The sequence below is a fragment of the Triticum aestivum genome, chromosome 3B (assembly GCF_018294505.1).
Source record: "Triticum aestivum cultivar Chinese Spring chromosome 3B, IWGSC CS RefSeq v2.1, whole genome shotgun sequence".
NCBI classification, from domain to species: Eukaryota; Viridiplantae; Streptophyta; class Magnoliopsida; order Poales; family Poaceae; genus Triticum; species Triticum aestivum.
This window is the reverse complement of record NC_057801.1, coordinates 679,284,141-679,302,046: the sequence shown is the minus strand read 5'-3', so window position 1 is coordinate 679,302,046 and position 17,906 is coordinate 679,284,141.

The following is a 17,906-nucleotide window of genomic DNA, read 5'->3' as shown; positions in this document are numbered from 1 at the left end:
TAATACTCTAGATGCATGCTGGATAGCGGTCGATGTGTGGAGTAATAGTAGATGCAGAATCGTTTGGATCTACTTGTCGCGGACGTGATGCCTATATACATGATCATGCCTAGATATTCTTATAACTATGCACTTTTCTATAAATTGCTCGACACTAATTTGTTCACCCACCATAATACTTATGCTATCTTGAGAGAAGCCACTAGTGAAACCTATGGACCCCGGGTCTATTTTCCATCATATAAGTTTCCGATCTGTTTTATCTTGCAATCTTTACTTTCCAATCTATATCATAAAAATACCAAAAATATTTATCTTATTATATCTATCAGATCTCACTTCTGCAAGTGGCTGTGAAGGGATTGACAACCCCTTTATCGCGTTAGTTGCAAGGTTCTTATTTGTTTGTGTAGGTGCGAGGGATTTGCGTGTAGCCTCCTACTGGATTGATACCTTGGTTCTCAAAAACTAAGGGAAATACTTACGCTACTTTGCTGCATCACCGTTTCCTCTTCAAGGGAAAACCAATGCATGCTCAAGAGGTAGCAAGAAGGATTTCTGGCGCCGTTGCCGGGGAGTCTACACTCAAGTAAAGACATACCAAGTACCCATCACAAACCCTTATCCCTCGCATTATATTATTTTCCATTTGCCTCTCGTTTTCCTCTCCCCCACTTCACTCTTGCCATTTTATTCTCCCTCTCTTCCCCTCTCGCCTCTTTTTTGCTTGCTTTTTGTGTCGTTGTTCGTCGTCATGGCTAGTCCTTCTATCATTGTTAGTACTCCCGGTCATGAAGTTCTCAATTTTAAACAAAGGGAGGGAGAAAATCTAAAAGATGCTTGGCATAGAATTTGCAATGCTCAAAATAGATCTACTAGGAAGCAATCTACTTCCGTTCTTCTTCGCAATTTTTATGTAGGCATTACTCCTTGGAATAGATATATTCTTGATACCATTACCGGAGGAAATTTCTTGGGTAGCCATACTTTTGATTCTTATAATGCTACGATAGATTTGTTTGGTACACCACCTCTTTTGGTTAATGGAACTGTTTTAACTTTGGAATATGTGATGCAAAGGCTTGAAATTATTGAAAATAAAGTTGCCACTATAGAATTAATTGAAAATTTGGATAAAAAGATCCACAACCAAATTACCCAATATGGATCTAAGGTTGGAGTTACTCTAATTTTTTTAAAGAAAAGGAACCTATAGTTAATGAAAGAATAAAGCAAGATTCCACAAGAATCGGTAAACTTGAGGATATTATTACCAACTTAGGGTCTGCCTTTTCTTCCGTGAAAAATACTCCAAATCCTCCTACTACCAAAATTTCCAAATTAATGTATGTTCCTAAAAATAAGGTGAATCTTCTAGTAAGGAAAATGCGGATCTCAAATCAACAAGTGTGCACCCCAATTTTTTCGCTGTCATTAAGAAATCTTTTGGTACAAACGAATTTCTTGACTTCTTGCCTAGGAGTTTAATCATTACTAAAAAGAGGGAAACTCCTAAGGGTTATAAGTATTCTATTGAAGAATTGAATACCAAAGATGGCAATACTTAGATCTATTCTCGCGTTTATGCCAAGCTAGGGGCGTTAAACGATAGCGCTTGTTGGGAGGCAACCCAATTTTATTTTTGTTCCTTGCTTTTTGTTCCTATTTAGTAATAAATAATTAATCTAGCCCCTGGTTAGATGTAGTTTTATGTTTTAATTAGTGTTTATGCCAAGTAAAACCTTTAAGATAACCTATGGTGATAGTTAACTTGATCTTGCTGAAAAACAGAAACTTTTGCGCGCGCGAGAATAATTCTCACAAATCACAGAAACGTGCTTTTCAGTTGATTCTTTTTGCAGAAGATTAATAGACAAATTACCTAGAACTTCCTAATTTTGTAGAATTTGTGAGGTTACATAAGTATTCGAAAGCTACAGATTGCTACAGACTGTTCTGTTTTTGATAGATTCTGTTTTTCATGTGTTGTTTGCTTATTTTGATGAATCTATGGCTAGTATCGGGTGGTATGAACAATAGAGAAGTTGGAATACAGTAGGTTTAACACGAATATATATAAATAATTAGTTCATTACAGTACCTTAAAGTGGTGGTTTGTTTTCTTGTACTAACGGAGCTCATTAGATTTTCTGTTGAGTTTTGTGTTGTGAAGTTTTCAAGTTTTGGGTAAAGATTTGATGGATTATGGAATAAGGAGTGGCAAGAGCCTAAGATTGGGGAATCCCAAGGCACTCCAAGGTAAAATTCAAGGACAACCAAAAGCCTAATCTTGGGGATGCTCCGAAAGGCATCCCCTCTTTCGTCTTCGTCCATCGGTAACTTTACTCGATGCTATATTTTTAATCACCACATGATATGTGTTTTGCTTGGAGCTTCTTGTATGATTTGAGTCTTTTATTTTTAGTTTACCACAATCATCCTTGCTGTACACACCTTTTGGAGACACACACATGAATTGGAATTTATTAGAATACTCTATGTGCTTCACTTATATCTTTTGAGCTAGATAATTTTGCTCTAGTGCTTCACTTATATCTTTTTAGAGCACGGTGGTGGTTTTATTTTGTAGAAATTATTGATCTCTCATGCTTCACTTATATTATTTTGAGAGTCTTTTATAATAGCATGGTATTTTCTTTGGTTATAAAATTAGTCCTAATATGATGGGCATCCAAGATAGGTATAATAAAAACTATCATATAGAGTGCATTAAACACTATGATAAATTTGATAGTTGATAACTGTTTTGAGATATGAAGGTGGTAATGTTAGAGTCATGCTAGTTGGGTAATTATGAAATTGAGAAATACTTGTGTTAAATTTGGAAAGTCCCGTAGCATGCACGTATGGTAAACGTTGTGTGACAAATTTGAAGCATGGGGTGTTTCTTTGATTTTGTTCCTTATGAGTGGCGTTCAGGGACGAGCGATGGTCTTTTCCTACCAATCTATCCCCCTAGGGGCATGCGTAGTAGTATTTTGCTTCAAGGGCTAATAAACTTTTTCAATAAGTATATGAGTTCTTTATTACTAATGTGAGTCCATGTATTATACACACTCTTACCCTTCCGCAATTTGCAAGCCTCTACGGTACCGTGCATTGCCCTTTCTCACCTTGAGAGTTGGTGCAAACTTCGCCGGTGCATCCAAACCCCGTGATACGATACGCTCTATCACACATAAACCTCCTTATATCTTCGTCAAAACAGCCACCATACCTACCTATTATGGCATTTCCATAGCTATTCCAAGATATATTGCCATGCAACTTTCCACCGTTCCATTTATTATGACACGCTCCATCATTGTCATATTGCTTTTGCATGATCATGTAGTTGGCATCATATTTGTGGCAAAGCCACCTTTATAATTCTTTCATACATGTCGCTCTTGATTCATTGCATATCCCTGTACACCGCCGGATGCATTCACATAGAGTCATATTTTGTCCAAAGTATTGAGTTGTAATTCTTGAGTTGTAAATAAATAGAAGTGTGATGATTTCCATTATTAGAGCATTGTCCCATGTGAGGAAAGGATGATGGAAGCAATGATTCCCCCACAAGTCGGGATGAGTCTCCGGACTTTATGAAAAATAAAAGAGGCTAAAGAAGCCCAAAGAAAAAAAAGAGGCAAAAGAATCCCACCAAATAAAAAAAGAGAGAAAAAGAGAGAAGGGACAATGTTGCTATCCTTTTCCACACTTGTGCTTCAAAGTAGCACCATGATCTTCATGATCGAGAGTCTCCTATGTTGTCACTTTCATATACTAGTGGGAATTTTTCATTATAGAACTTGGCTTGTATATTCCAATGATGGGTTTCCTCAAATTGCCCTAGGTCTTCGTGAGCAAGCAAGTTGGATGCACACGCACTTAGTTTCTTTTTGTTGAGCTTTCATACATTTATAGCTCTAGTGCATCCGTTGCATGGCAATCCCTACTCCTCATATTGACATCAATTGATGGGAATCTCCATAGCCCGTTGATTAGCCGCGTGAATGTGAGACTTTCTCCTTTTTTGTCTTCTCACATAATCCCTATCATCATAGTCTACTCCACCCATAGTGCTATGTCCATGGCTTACGCTCATGTATTGCGTGAGGGTTGACAAGGCTGAAGCGTGTTAAAAAGTATGAACCAATTGCTTGGCTTGTCATCGGGGTTGTGCATGATGGGAGAATTTTGTGTGACAAAAATGAAGCATGGCCAAACTATATAACTTTGTAGGGATAAGCTTTATTTGGCTATGCTATTTTGATAAGACATGATTACTTTGTTAGTATTCTTGAAGTATTACTATTTTCATGTGAATATTAAGCTTTTATCTTGAATATTTTGGATCTGAACATTCATGCCACAATAAATAAAATTACATTAAGAATTATGCTAGGTAGCATTGCACATCAAAAATTCTCCTTTTATCATTTACCAACTCGAGGACGAGCAGGAATTAAGCTTGGGGATGCTTGATACATCTCCAACGTATCTATAATTTTTGATTGTTCCATGCTATTATATTAGCTGTTTTGGATGCTTAATGGGCTTTACTATGCACTTTTATATTAATTTTGGGACTAACTTATTAACCGGAGGCCCAGTCCAAATTCTTGTTTTTTTGCCTATTTCAGTGTTTCGCAGAAAAGGAATATCAAACGGAGTCCAAACGAAATGAAACCTTCGGGAGAGTTATTTTTGGAACAAACGCAACACAGGAGACTTGGAGTGGATGTCAAGAAAGAAACGAGGCGGCCACAAGGCAGGAGGGCACACCTAGGGGGGCAGGCGCCTCGTGGCTCCCCTGACCGACTTCCTTCGCTTATATATACTCATATACCCCAAAAACATCCAGGAGCACCACGAAACCCTATTTCCACCTCCACAACCTTCTATACCCTTGAGATCCCATCTTGGGGCCTTTTCCGGCGCTCCACCGGAGGGGGAATCGATCATGGAGGGCTTCTACATCAACACCATAGCCTCTCCGATGAAGTGTGAGCAGTTTACCATAGTCCTTTGGGTCCATAGTTATTAGCTATATGGCTTCTTCTCTCTCTTTGGATCTCAATACAAAGTTCTCCTCGATCTTCTTGGAGATCTATTCGATGTAATTCTTTTTTGCGGTGTGTTTGTCAAGATCCATTGAATTGTGGGTTTATGATCAAGATTATCTATGAACAATATTTGAATCACCTCTGAATTATTTTATGTATGATTTGTTATCTTTGCAAGTCTCTTCGAATTATCAGTTTGGTTTGGCCTAGTAGATTGATCTTTCTTGCAATGGGACAAGTGCTTAGCTTTGGGTTCAATCTTGCGGTGTCCTTTCCAAGTGACAGCAGGGGCAACAAGGCACGTATTGTATTGTTGCCATCGAGGATAAAAAGATGGGGTTTATATCATATTTCTTGAGTTTATCCCTCTATATCATGTCATCTTGCCTAATGCGTTACTCTGTTCTTATGAACTTAATACTCTAGATGCATGCTGGATAGTGGTCGATGTGCGGAGTAATAGTAGTAGATGTAGAATCATTTTGATCTACTTGTCGCGGACGTGATGCCTATATACATGATCATGCCTAGATATTCTCATAACTATGCACTTTTCTATCAATTGCTCGACAGTAATTTGTTCACCCACCGTAATACTTATACTATCTTGAGAGAAGCCACTAGTGAAACCTATGGCCCGCGGGTCTATTTTCCATCATATAAGTTTCCGATCTATTTTATCTTGCAATCTTTACTTTCCAATCTATATCATAAAAATACCAAAAAAATTATCTTATTATCTCTATCAGATCTCACTTTTGCAAGTGGACGTGAAGGGATTGACAACCCCTTTATCGCGTTGGTTGCAAGGTTCTTATTTGTTTGTGTATGTATGAGGGATTTGTGTGTAGCCTCCTACTGGATTGATACCTTGGTTCTCAGAAACTGAGGGAAATACTTACGCTACTTTGCTGCATCACCCTTTCCTCTTCAAGGGAAAACCAATGCATGCTCAAGAGGTAGCACCAGCCGGGGCTACGCCCACCACCGGCCTAACCAGGCAGCCCGAGGAGCCTTTGGCCTAGGCGGCCTTTATCTTTTAAGTTTTTCTATCTTATGCTTGAGAACATCATCAGTTGAGCACAGTTCCACCCACTTGGATTGTATTTTAAACTCTGATGAATGCTGGCCTTTGGCCTTTTGCAATGTAAATAAGTTTAAATCCCCACATGTTTGCATGCATCGCCGGATTCTAACTTTATTTTGCCTTTGCTCTGTTTGGCTTTTTCCTTTGTCGTGTTCCTTTGGTCGCCGCCCTACCAGTCGGACAACCACAGTGCACTCTGTGGCTGGGTCAGGGACTTGGCCGTTTAGAACGGGCAACCTATGTCAACCGCTTAGAGCATAGCTAGTCGAGCGAGAAGCCAGCCTGTCGCCTGCTGAGCAGTTGGACGAGGGAGGCGAACGGCCGGCTTCGCCGGAGTCAACATTTTTCCTTAGTCATTTTTCATGTGGACAACATTTCCAGCATTTAGCTCTTGCCAGCCGGACAGTCGCACTGCAAGCTGTGGCTGGGTCAAGAGAGGGCTTTGGCATCGGCACACTACTAGCCGGCTTTGAGTGGTGCCAACTTAGGCCAAGGCGGTGAGCCCCTGGGCCGGCTGACTCGACCCGGACGGGGCAAGACAATGAAAAAAACTCAAGTCATAGTAGAGATTATCTTATATATAAAAAGGTAGCCCCCGAGTGCATATTGGGGCACCTGAGGTCTTTGCTTAATACAAAAGGTAGCGTGGTACATACACTACATCAACTGTAAAACGAATGGAGGAGGTTTGCATTCCACGGTTGCTCCATCTCTTCGCCGGCTGTGCTTCGCTTGCGTGCCCTGGGCTTTTGTGCATCGATGAGGTAGTATGAGTCGTTGCCCAGGGCCTTGTTGATGCTGATGTGGCCTTCCCAAGGAGCTGCGAGCTTGTGCTGGCCGGTTGATCGCTGGATCAGGCGGAGCACAAGGTCGCCTTCGCGGAATACACGGAGCTTGATCTTCTTGTTGTGGTAGCGGTGCAGGCTCTGCTGGTAGATGGCGGACCGGCTGAGTGCCAACAGCTGGGCCTCTTCGAGCAAGTCGACTCCGTCTTGTCGTGCCTCCTTGGATTCCGCCTCCATGTATAGGGTGACACGAGGCGAGTCAAACTCGATATCCGTAGGGATGATAGCCCTGGCCCTATACACGAGGAAGAAGGGCATGAAGCCGATTGATCTGTTGGGCATGGTCCGAAGACTCCAAAGGACGGTCGGCAGCTCCTCGATCCAGCAGCTGGCCGAGCGCTCGAGTGGCTCGACCAGCCGGGGCTTGATGCTGGACAGGATGAGGCCGCTTGCTCCCTCCACTTGGTCGTTTGACTGCGGGTGGGCAACAGACGCAAGGTCGAGTCGGATGCCCTGATTTGCGTAGAAACGGGCCAAGGTGCCTTTGGTGAAGTTTGTGCCATTGTCAGTGATGATTCTGTGGGGGACGCCGCATCAAAGGTGATGTCCGCAATGAACGTGACGATTGTTGGGCCGTTTAGCTTCTGGATTGGCTTGGCTTCGAGCCACTTCGCAAACTTGTCCACGGTGACCAGTAGGTGAGTCATGCCGTTGTGTGCTATCTTGAATGGCCCCGCCATGTCCAAACCCCACACGGCAAATGGACAAGTGATGGGAATGGCCTTGAGGCCGGCTGGTGTTGCTTGGTGCTGAACTTCTGGCATCCCTTGCACTTCCGGACCAACTCTTTGGCATCGTCCAAAGCAGTCGGCCAGAAGAAACTATTGCAGAAAGCTTTGGCCACAAGAGACCTAGAAGCGGTGTGGTGGCCACATTCACCTTGATGAATGTCCCTGAGGATGTCCATGCCCTTCTCCGGCTCCACGCAGCGCTGGAAGATGCCAGTCATGGTGCGCCTGGCGAGCTGTCCATTGATGATGGTGTAGGCTCCTGCCCGATGTTGGATTTGTCGGGCCAGTACTTCGTCAGCTGGTAGCATGTGGCTCTCCAGAAAGTCACAGATGGGCTGCGCCCAAGTTGGCGCTTCCACCACTGTGAAGATGGCAACTGGCACTAGGGTGGTGTCAGGACCCCGACTCGATGCCACATCGATCTAGCATGTAACACCTCATATCACTTTGCGGCCTCACGCACGGTATTCCCACGGGTGTCGTCTTACCTTTGCCCGGGACCGTTTGCGCCTTTTGGCACACGTATATGATAGTGTCGCTAGCATCCATATGGTAGAGAGCCCGGGCTGACATGGCTAGTCGTAAACCCAAAGTGGCACAGACTTACAGGGACATGCATCCATGACCCAGCATCGAACGTGTCGGTCATCAGGAAGTGAATCCGGGTTGTAGCACTGGGCTAGCAGGACTCCGGTAAACTAGGCTGTAGCGGGCTAACAGGACTCCGGTATCCATCGTGTGACATTTCCCTGAAGGGACAGACACAGGAACGAAGAAGGACACATGCCGGCCAGCCTAAGTGTTCCGGAGCAGTAGCAAGCTACCAAGGCTCAGTGGAAACACTAGGAGACATTTCTTGGTAAGAGAGGCTACTAAGAATAAACAACTAGATAGTCAGATCCCACACATACCAAGCATTTCAATCATACACACAATATGCTCGATATGTGCAAATACAACAAGGCATCACAACATGACTCTACAACACAAGTACTTTATTTAAGGCTCAGAGAGCCATACATACCATACACACAAGTACGGGTCACACGACCCAGCATTCAAGTCATACAGACATACAAGCCAACAGCGGAAGTAACTTGTCTGAGTACAGACAACTAGTAAAATAAAAGAGGCTTGGGAAAGCCTGGCTATACTACATGGTCCTTCACAAGCTCAGGATCACCACCTGGGCCTCGGTCTACTCATCGATGTCAACGTCTACGAAGAACCCATCAGAAGGGGTTGCAGCGTCTTCTGAAAATGTAAATTAAAGCAACATGAGTACAAAGGTACTCAGCAAGACTTACATCAGATCCTACATACATGCACATTATCAAGAAGGGTTGGTGGGGTTATTGCAGCAAGCCAGCTTTGACTCTTGGCTAAGCTATCTTACGATACACTAACTTGAAATGGTTCTGCGCACATGAGTCCACTACTCACCACTTCAATACACCACCGAGGATCCACCTCCGTCACCCTACGGAAGAGCCATCCTCGGCACTCACGCTTATCTTGAGATTTTTAGAAGTATCCATTTACTTGTCTATGAACTGTATAGGCAACCAAGTAGTCCTTTACCGCGGACGCGGCTATTCGAATAGATAATGTTAACCCTGCAGGGGTGTACTTCTTCATACATGTTTCCACCACTTAGCGTCTGCACACGACATGTGCTCGGCAGACTTCAAGCGAAAGCCGACGTGGGTGTAGACCACGACCTACCTAAACACCTAAGTCTCTAGTCCAGGTTTATCGCCTATCCAGGTTCCATCCATGAGGAGTCCGGCCGAGGTTTCCCATACAGCCCCGAACGATGTGTACAGGGTTCCCGAGATACCTAACGGGTATCCGGTACACCGTGCCACGTACCTACCGCATCACAGCCCACCCCTACGGTCAGCGCTGTCCACGGCCTCCAGTAGGCTACAAACACCAGAAACTACTTGCAACTCCTGGACAGAGGACTAGGGTGAATAAGAAGTAGAGCGGGGTCATATTTCAGGGCCCAATGCATGGTAGTAGCTGTATCTTAAATCACACATACAGATCTCAGTGCTTAAGGTCGGCTTCAATGAAACAACCCACCATGTACTCCTACATGGCCTTTCATCGATACCTTTACCAAATCGTGTTCACCACATCACTCTCATTACCGGCATGATCATTTCACTCTAGCCCATCACCCAGATGAACCAGACCTGACACGACTCTAAGCATAGCAGGCACAGCAAGGTAGGAACAACACATACATATGGCTCAAACAACTCCTACACATGCTAGTGGGTTTCATCTAGTTACTGTGGCAATGACAGGTCATGCAGAGGAAATGGGTTCAACTACCGTAGCACACAGCAGTTTGAAACGCGTTGTCTTAATGCAGTAAAAGAGAGCAGGAGCGAGAACATGGGATTGTATCGATATGATCAAATGGTTGGTTGCTTGCCTGATGGGTCGATGCACTGATATTGTTCTTCGTTGGGGTAATCACGATACTCCTCAGGGGCAGAACCTGCCGCAAAGAGCACCGATACACAACATTACCAAACAATATGCAACAATATGATGCATGCATGAAACATGGCAATATGAGTGTGTTGGGCTAATGCAACTAAAACCAGATGGGTTTGAACCATTTTGAATCAAAGATTCAAGTTTCAAACTCATACATGGCCCTTATAAGTGCTTTATCTAGTTCTTCTCTAAACATCAGGTTAGCTTGCTTAAACATGCATGAAACCAGTACAGATGGATAGATTGGATTTTTCTGATCATTTTTCATATATAAAACTTTGCATTTGGAGTTACAGATGATTTACTATGATTTTTTGAAGTTTGGGGGATTTTCTGGAATTTATAAATCATTCTGGATTTATTTTAATTCCAGAAAAGGATTACTGCGTCAGCATGATGTCATGCTGACCTCAGCAGGTCAACAGGCCGGTCCAGGTCAAACTGACCAGTGGGTCCCGCATGTCAGTAGTTAATTATACTAACTTAATTTAGTTTAAACTAATCTGGGTTAATTAGCAGAGGGGGCCCCACTTGTCATAGACTCAGGGGAGTCAACCTGGACCCACCCTAGTCAAAGTCAAGGTCAAACACGCCGGCGTCTAGCCGCCGGCGAGGCCGAACGCGGCGGCGGAAGTGATTTTGTGCATTCCGGCGACCAAAAGGGCGGCGGAGGGCATCTACGCGTAGCTGAGACCGAGCCGCGGCTATTGGTGGTGGTGGTTTAGCTCGGGGTAGCCGGAGACGTCGCCGGCGACGACTTTGGCGGTCGCCGGAGTCGGGTGAAGATGGATCCGACGCTACGGGGCACGGCGAGGCCCGTGGTGAGGTGCGTTGGGCCCCTGGGGACGCGGTGAGTGTGTTAGACAAGGTGGGGTGGCCGGTGGTTAGCCGGAGACACGTCAGCGACGAGCTCCGCGGCGGCGCGTGCGGTGAACTTCGTGTGCTCGCGGTGGTGCACGAGAGCGAGAAAGGGAAGGGGGAGGAGGTAGCCAAGCTCACGGTGATCTCGAGGGAGCAGACGACGCGGTCGGGGACGAGCTGGTGCGGCGGCGACGGCGAAGGGGATCTCCGGCGATGGCGGTTCGGTCGAGGTCAGTGCGGTGGCTTCGGGGCACGCGAGCGCTCGGGGCTCGGCTAGCTCGAAGGAGTAGAGGGTGGCGAAGCTCCTGGACACGGTGGCGCAGCGCGAGGTTGACGGAGAGCGCGACTACGGCGAGGGTGCGGCGGCGGTGGCATCGGCCATGGCGTGGGAGAGCGAGGGAGAGGAGCTGGGGCTGAGTGAGAGTGTCTAGGGGGTTCGGGGCACGACGTGGAGCTCATCCAAGGTCACAGGGGGGCGAGAGGGGGAAGCAGGGCGACGGGCAGCTGCGTGGCGCATGCTGCGGCCGCCGTCGAGCACCTGCCTGCCTGCCTGGCCAAGCCAAGCAGCTCGCTGGAGCGGTGGCTGGGCTGGGCTGGCAGGTGGGCCTCTGGGTGGCGCCAGGTAAGTCTTTCCCCTTTTTTTCTGTTTCTGTTTTTATTCTGTAAGTTTGTTGAATTTCTAAAAATACCTAGGCAACTCCAAAATTCACCAAACTGCATCTGGTCCTTAGTTGGAATATTTCCAGCAAGGAACATTTTAGTTTGGGTTTATTTGAGCATTAAAATATTTTTATAAATTTTAAATGCCCAAATTCAAATACTTATGATTTAATTCAAAGACCTTAGGATGACCTAGAAAGTTGTGCATCACTTTTGGCAGAGGTTCTGAACCAAGACAAAAATGATGGACATTTTAGAAGGCCATTTCAGGTTCATTGAAAATGTTTTTAGTAAACCCTAGTTGGTTTCAGAGGGGGCTGGGGGTTCTGTCATCCCCATTTCAAGTTTCTGTTGAGAAAAATAGACATGATGCAACACTCTAATGCATGAACTAGCTAGGGTGTGACAACTCACCCCCACTCAAAAGAATCTCGTCCCGAGATTTAGGTTCCTCCGGAAAGAAGGCGGGGTACTCAAGTCGAAGACGATCCTCCCTTTCCCAAGTTGCTTCCTTCTCAGAATGGTGCGACCATTGAACCTTGAGAAACTTGATATTATGACGTCGAGTGGTATGCTCGGCTTGATCGAGGATACGAACGGGGTACTCTCGATACGTAAGATTATCTTGAAGACCAAGCGTTTCGTGGTCCACTCCACGGATAGGATCCGAGAAGCAACGCCTGAGTTGAGAAACGTGGAAGACGTCGTGGACTCTGGAGAGATGCGGAGGTAGTTCCAATTGGTAGGCAACTTCTCCTCGTTTAGCGAGAATGCGAAAGGGTCCAATGTAGCGAGGAGCCAATTTGCCTTTGATACCGAAACGATGGGTTCCCTTCAGAGGAGTAACCCGAAGGTAAGCCTTCTCGTCAACCTCAAAAGTCATAGCCTTATGTTTTCGGTCGTATTGACTCTTTTGACGAGATTGGGCTGTTTTCAACTTTTCACGAACAATGCGAACTTGCTCTTCTGCTTCCTGGATCATGTCCGGGCCAAAGAATTGTTTTTCCCCGGTTTCTGACCAGTTAAGAGGCGTTCGACAACTTCGTCCATAGATAACTTCAAAAGGGGCTTTACCCAAGCTAGATTGATAGCTGTTGTTATAAGCGAATTCGGCAAATGGAAGGCATTTCTCCCAATCCATTCCGAATGAGATAACAGAAGCTCGAAGCATGTCTTCTAGAATCTGGTTGACACGTTCTACTTGACCACTTGATTGAGGGTGAAAGGCAGTGCTAAAGGAAAGGCGGGTTCCCATAGCATTTTGGAAACTTTCCCAAAATCGAGAGGTGAAGAGACTTCCTCGATCCGAGTTAATTTCCAAGGGAACACCATGGAGAGACACTATTCGGGAGATGTACAAGTCTGCTAACTGACTAGCAGTTATACTCTCACGAACAGGTAAGAAATGGGCTACTTTGGAAAGACAGTCGACAACGACGAAGATAGCGTTATTCCCTCTCTTGGTCCTGGGAAAACCGGTAATGAAATCCATACCAATTTTATCCCATTTCCATTCAGGAATAGCTAAGGGTTGAAGGGTGCCAGCAGGTCGTTGATGCTCTGCTTTTACACGACGACAGACGTCGCAACTAGCAACAAACTGAGCAATGTCTCTCTTCATCCTAGTCCACCAGAACCTCTGGCGTAGGTCCTGATACATCTTAGTACTACCGGGATGAATGGTGAGAGGAGATTCATGAGCCTCCTTAAGGATCAACTGCCGTAGATGCTGGTTCTTGGGAACCACTAAACGGTTCTCAAAGTACACAACACCATGATCATTTGTGGAGAAACATCTAGCACCTCCGCTAGCAATGTTCTCCTTGATCCTAGATTTCCCTTTATCTCGCTTTTGGGCAGCGATAATTTGATCCGTAAGAGTAGGTTTCGCCACCAAGGTGGAAAGGAATCCTTGAGGAACAATGTGAAGGTTAAGCTTCCGAAATTCCTCATGGAGAAGCGGTTGACTTTGTTGTAACATCAGATTGTTACAATAAGATTTACGACTTAGTGCATCAGCCATGACGTTGGCTTTTCCTGGGGTGTAAGTTATCCCTAAGTCGAAATCTGTGATCAACTCAACCCAACGTCTTTGCCTGAGATTCAGATCCGGTTGGGTGAAGATGTACTTCAGACTTTGGTGATCGGTGAAGATTTCGCAACGATTACCGAGGAGGTAATGTCGCCAGGTTTTAAGTGCATAGACTACAGCTGCAAGCTCTAGATCATGAGTAGGATAATTCTCCTCATGTGGGTGCAATTGCCGTGAAGCGTAAGCAATTACGTGACGATCCTGCATGAGAATGCAACCTAGTCCTTGTCGCGAGGCGTCGCAATAGATAACAAAGTCCTTAGAGAAATCTGGTGGTACCAATACGGGAGCAGATGTCAGGCGTCTTTTCAGTTCCTGAAAGCTGTGCTCACATTGTGGAGTCCACTTGAACTTTTTATCTTTCTTGAGGAGTTCAGTTAGAGGTTTGGCAACTTTGGAGAAGTTCTCGACAAAGCGGCGACAATAGCTCGCTAAGCCAAGGAAACTCCGAACTTGCTTGACCGATTCAGGTGGAGTCCAATTAAGGACGGCTTGAACTCGCTCGGGATTAACAGCAATACCTTTACCGGAAATTACATGCCCTAGATAGGTCACTTCAGGCAACCAACGCATTTGGAGAACTTGGCATAAAGGCGATGCTCTCGAAGTTTCATCAACACTAGCCTTAGATGTTCGGCATGTTCTTCCTCGTTCTTGGAGTAGATGAGTATATCATCGAGGTAAACCACGACGAATTTATCCAAATACTCCATGAAGATTGAGTTCATTAACCGAGAAAAGGTGGCTGGGGCGTTGGTTAAACCGAAGGACATGACGGTGTACTCGTATTGGCCATAGCGAGTAACAAAAGCCGTTTTAGGAATGTCCCCGTTCCGGATTTTGATTTGATGGTAGCCCAACCTCAAATCCATTTTGGAGAAGACTGAGGATCCAGCGAGCTGATCATACAGGTCGTTGATCCTGGGGAGCGGATACTTGTTCTTAATTGTGACCAAATTGACAGGTCGATAATCTACAACCATCCGGTCCGTACCATCCTTCTTCTTGACGAAGAGGACGGGGCAAGCCCATGGAGATGAACTAGGTCAGATGAAACCCTTCTTCAAGGACTCATCGAGTTGTTTCTTAAGTTCGGCTAGTTCAAAAGGTGCCATCTTATAGGGTCTTCTGGAAATTGGGACAGTTCCTGGAATGAGATCTATCACGAACTCAACATCTCTGTCAGGTGGGACACCTGGCAATTCTTCTGGGAAGACATCCGGAAAGTCACGGACTACCGGAACGTCCTCAAGGTCTGGCAAAGGACTGGCGTTAAGAGAATATAGCTGTCGCTTAGCTACTCGGGTCAAGACATTGACTATCTTTCCCGAAGGATGTGTGAGTTGAACAGTCCTAGAGAAACAATCAATTTAGCATGATGGGCTGACATCCAGTCCATGCCCAAGATGATATTAATATCCGAAGATTTGAGAGCTATCAAAGATGCGAGAAAAACAAGTCTGTCGACTTGAATTTCATTCCCATGGCTTACTCTAGAGGTTTGCCATTTGGATCCCGGGGTTTGAATTACCATGGGGGTAGGCATCTCACCGAATGTGGTGTTATGCAGACGAGCATAGCTCTCGGATATAAATGAATGAGATGCTCCAGTATCAAAAAGAACAGATGCCGGGTGGCAATTAACAAGGAGCGTACCGAGAACGACGTTGGGATCCTCTTGAGCTTCCTCAGCAGAGATACAGTTGACATGGCCACGTGCAGCGGTGGCCGGCTTGGCGTAGAACACTTTCCCTGTCGGCTTGCCACGGCCAACAACTTTTCCAGATTGGTTGGGGTTGGTCTGGGGACACTCGCGCAGGTAGTGGCCCGATTCCCCACACTTAAAGCAAGTCACAGAGCTGGTACGTGGAGGAGCACTGTTGGTTGGACCACCATAGGGCTTGGCTGGTGCAAACTGTTGAGCGGGGCGAGGCGCCTGGAAGGATGGCCTCGGTGTGAACCTGGGTGGCAGGGCAGTGTTAGGCACCCACACGCGGCGCTTCTGAGGACCAGCACCGGATGAGGAACCCATGTCACGGCCATGCTTGCGTGTTGCTTCATAATCAGTCTGACCAGACTCAGCACTGATGGCTTTGTTAACAAGCTTCTGAAAAGATGTGCACTCATGCAGACGGAGGTCGCGGCGAAGCTCAGGACTAAGTCCCTTGCAGAACCTTGCTTGCTTCTTTGCATCAGTAGAGACTTCCTCAGTTGCATACCGTGCTAGGTTACCGAACTCCCTGCTGTATGCATCCACAGAGAGTCGACCTTGAGTGAAACTGCAGAACTCCTCACGTTTACGGTCCATGAGACCCTCCGGAATGTGATGTTCACGGAAAGCCTCGCTGAATTCAGCCCAAGTAGTGACATGGCCCGCTGGGCGCATAGCTCCATAGTTCTCCCACCATAGACTGGCGGGGCCTTCAAGATGATATGCAGCAAAGGTGACCTTGTCAGCCTCAGCTACTAGCGCAGAATGCAGTTTGTGAGTAATACTGCGAAGCCAGTCATCGGCGTCGAGAGGCTCGACGGAGTGGTGGAAAGTGGGTGGATGTAACTTGATGAAATCACTGAGTGACACCAAGTTATTCCTCTGATGGTGTGCTGTGTTTTGCTCGATGCGCTCCAACAAACGGTTAGTCTCCCGCTTGTTTCTCTCGGCTTCCAGCATAACTTCGGCCAGAGAGGGTGGTGGAGGCAGGTTTGTTCCCCCAACTCTGCTGCCTTCGGCCTGCTCTGGGGGAGCAGGGTTGGTGCGGGTGTTAACCATCCTAGGAAAACAAAACAATAGTTTAGTCCAGGATGATAGGATTCTGACATAGAAATGTAGAATGTAATGGATAACTTGGAATGTAAGATGATCATCCGTATGACATGGTAGATACAGAAACTGCTTCTTTTATTCCATCGTCATACACACCATACAAGGTTTAGTACAGAACCAAACAAAGTACTGCTACGGTGAAATTAGGATTACATCTCATCGGAGGCATTCCGAGCTCCTATACATTATTTTTCTACACCTCCGGAAGGCGGTACAAGCTAAGGCATATCCCACGAGTCACGCAGGACGGTGGACGATACAGCTAGTACGATACTAGTGATACTACTACTAACTCAGACAGCTCCGTAGTAGTCTTCATAGAAGTCACCTCCATAGCCTGGAAGCTCAACGTGATCATCCGGAAACAGTCGGTCCCGTGGAGCTTGTGGACCATAAGGGCTAGGATGAGGTCTTGGACCAATAAATGGTGGCCTACGGGGACCACGAGGTGGGGTGATGCCTCCTACATCACGCCAATCCATCACGTCTGGCAGAGCAGATCTCACAGGATAGAGATCTCGCATATCCATGTATCCAGCTTGCACAGCCGGTGCAAACCGAGTCAAAGTGGCCCAATGATCAGCACGGGTATTGAAAAGCTCTAGTCTCAAGGCCCGATTTTCACGGTCCTTGTCTTCAAGCAACTGTGCAGTGGTGCGGGTCCGTGAATCCTCCTGAGTGGAGTCAGCATAGATAGCCTGGAGATAACCTTGTGCTCCTGGAAGTGATGCTGGCATATACCGGAAGTCAGAGTCCCGAAATAGGCCAGTCCTGACTCGCATGATGGTCATCATAGAGTAGGCAGCATCCTGCACAGCCATCTCAATAGTAACCCCGAGTCCATAGGAGCAGTGGAGGGGCTCGGTAGATCCAGGATAAGATGGAAATATCCTGACAGTGCAAAGATATTGACTTTGATTAAAGTCTCGGAATTGCTCTTCGACCGTGTACTCAGGATACCAACGGTACCCTGCCTCAGTCATTACCCTGACCAACATAGCAGTATGGCCGGGTACATCTAGACATCGAGTCAAACGAACCACTTGATTCTGAGGACGGGTCGCCATCTGGAACATGATAAACACAAGACATTAAGATTCCTAGCAGAAATTGGACAGCATAACGGCTGTAAATGCTCAAAAGGATTTTGAGGCATTTGACAAAGAATTGCATAGACACCCAACAACATCATATCAAGGTTCTGGGTCCATCTTAGCACA